This window comes from Syngnathus floridae, chromosome 1, assembly GCF_059516105.1.
Source record: "Syngnathus floridae isolate MCC-2025c chromosome 1, RoL_Sflo_1.0, whole genome shotgun sequence".
Classification (NCBI taxonomy): domain Eukaryota; kingdom Metazoa; phylum Chordata; class Actinopteri; order Syngnathiformes; family Syngnathidae; genus Syngnathus; species Syngnathus floridae.
In genome coordinates this window covers 1225001-1227500 of record NC_142413.1, presented here as the reverse complement: position 1 = coordinate 1227500, position 2500 = coordinate 1225001, and the positions used below count along the sequence as shown (strand labels likewise).

The 2500-nt window shown below is 44.9% G+C and overlaps 1 long non-coding RNA gene across 1 annotated transcript in view; it reads right to left on the bottom strand.

Annotated features, from left to right (window-relative positions):
• Positions 1-2403, bottom strand: part of LOC148403207 (uncharacterized) — a 2620-nt gene extending 217 nt beyond the window's left edge. Inside the window, exons 1-4 of the long non-coding RNA XR_015861218.1 lie at positions 1872-2403; positions 1423-1524; positions 1253-1295; positions 1024-1146 (exon numbers count right to left, since the gene is read on the bottom strand). This is a non-coding gene — a long non-coding RNA (uncharacterized LOC148403207). The remainder of the gene's footprint in view (positions 1-1023; positions 1147-1252; positions 1296-1422; positions 1525-1871) is intronic.
• Positions 2404-2500: the final 97 nt, after the last annotated feature.

Genomic DNA, 2500 nt, shown 5'->3' with positions numbered 1-2500 from the left:
TGGCCAGGCGAGCTTGTTTTTTACTCAAGTGCGGCCTACGTCAAAGGAGTCCACATCCAACTTTTTCATCTATTGCCAAAAGATATGGAAAGGAAGACGTCTTCTCAAGTCACGGCTCTTTTCTTTTTTTTTTAAACACCAAACAATTCAAGCGGCCTTTTTTTCTGGTAGTTACAAACAAAACAAAGATTTGATGGCCAGTTGCAAGGTTCTTTTCAAATGGCGTCACCTGCATGGCTGACAAGAATCAAATATGAAAGAAAGAAACTGAAATATATATGCACCCAAAAAAAATCAGCTAGGCATATTTTTTCTCACCATCATCATCATCAACCAGTTTCAAGATGCTGAATCATTTCAAGGACTGAAATCCAGTTCACTTTTGTCATTCCGCCTGCCACTCGGGGAGTGAAAAGTTGTTTTTTTTTTTTTTTTTTTGAACTAGCAAAAGAAGACATGTTGGAATTTCACACCTCGTAAAAGAAAGCTACATAATCATCACTGTGACTATCAGTTCCTCGCCGCTCGCTGGCTGGCTGGCTGGCTGGCAAAAAGTCAAGGTAACATTGTTGAAAAACGGGAACCATCAAGAGCCTGTTCAACTTGGCACATCAAAAGTGTTTGTGCTCGACACTTGCGCATTCGAGTCTGTCTTTCGATGCTTATGCTGTTCTTTCGGTGAACGTTTTTCATTTGAAAAGACTGTTCTGAACTACGGATGTGGGAACCCATTCCTCCCTCCCTCCACCTGGTGAAAAGCATCGCAACGCAGGGTGTGAACCCCCCCACAGGGAGTATAGTCACAGAGGGCAGAACTGCTGGGGGAAAGATTCAAACGTGTCCTCCTGCGCTCTGGTGCTCTCCAAAATGCCACATCTCCACTGTCATCGAGAGCCCAATGAGGAACATCCCAATCGTGTTGATTCGATCAAACGATGCGCCTCCTCACAGTACTGCCGTTTGAGCCAACAAGTAACCAGGCAAGTTTCGCTCGTTGGTGCAACACATTGCTGTCCTGCAGACCTGTGGCGTGGCGTGGCGTGGCGTGGCGTGGCTTCTCTTCAGACTGCTGCTGACGAGGGACTCAGCCTTCCTGACTCTCTCTGCCTGAGGCCATTTGAAAATCCTTCCCAGTGTCCGTTCCGTCTTCATTCAAAACACAGGACAACAATACAGGCAAGGCTCTGTGTTCAGGTCATATGTTACTCACAGCTACAATCTGGGAGAGTTGGTGTGGTGGATTGACACTGACCTTGGTGGAAGTTGCCTTGCTTGAATTCCCCTCCAGTCTGGAGCTAGTAAAAGAGAAGACTTTGACTTTGAGAGCAGTCATTGGCTTTGAACCAGGACTGAGCCAGGATTCTCGTGGGCATTATGTGATGTGGCATGGCATAGTGCAGGAGGACTGCGACAATGACCTACCTGCCTGCCTGGGAAGTGGAGTGAGGAGAGCAGCATCAGTAAATACGAACATCTTCCCACATGCTGTGCACGTCGACACTGTGCAGTGATGCATCGTTGGAACTGTCGGGGGAAAAACAAAAATGTTGATAATGTTCACGTTGACAAAGAAAGTTATTCTTTCACGTTTTCAAGTTTCTTTTTCTGGCTGTCATCAACTTCACATACATGTATGAATTGTTGCATTAATGAATGTCTCGGAACAAACGTAGACTCAAAAGCTATTTTGGTTGCGGTCGGTGAACCTTGTCATTGAAAAAAAAAAGATCATATAGGCTTATTGATGACAAGGGAATTAATCAATGAGCACGATAAAACATAATTACAGAAATACGTACTTAAAGCCATTTCCCACAGTGGAAGTTTTCTGTAAGCTTAAAAAAAAAAAAAAAGGCCAAGTACATATTTACCTTGTATTCGTCCTGCATCAGGAGCATGAAATTCACGACGAAATACGGTGACGTCATCGCTAAAAATGAAATGTGTAATATCTGCAACACCGTAGCAGCACAAACGAAACTTTTTGCAGCACAAACGGACGGTACCATTTTGGGTCCATTTGGAGGAAAAGGGGGGGCTGGGTGACGTCCTCGCGAGAAAAGAAATGTGTAATCTCTACGAAACCGAAGCAGCACAAACGAAGGTTTTTACGGCACAAACCAGCACAAACGAACGGTACCATATTGGGTTCATTTGGAGCAGATCGGGTGAACTCTGGATGACCTATCAAATAATCTTTCAAAAACCATAGCAGCACAAACGGAAATGTTTGCTGCACAAACGAAACAGACTATTGTCCTTCAATTTTGCGTGGCCTGGTGGGCCAGCTTCACGCAGGTGCTCCACCTCTGTCGTACACCTCGCGTCATCCGGGCATCGAGCTCCATTGGACTCTATCAACTTCAATGAGTGCGGGGGTGCGGGCGGTTGAACATGCAATGGTATACCCCAACGTTAGGCACGCTATAGAGAACTTTGATGCAAAAAAGGTGTTTTATGACATTGCGTGCTGGATTTTCTTGAATTTAAAAAACACACA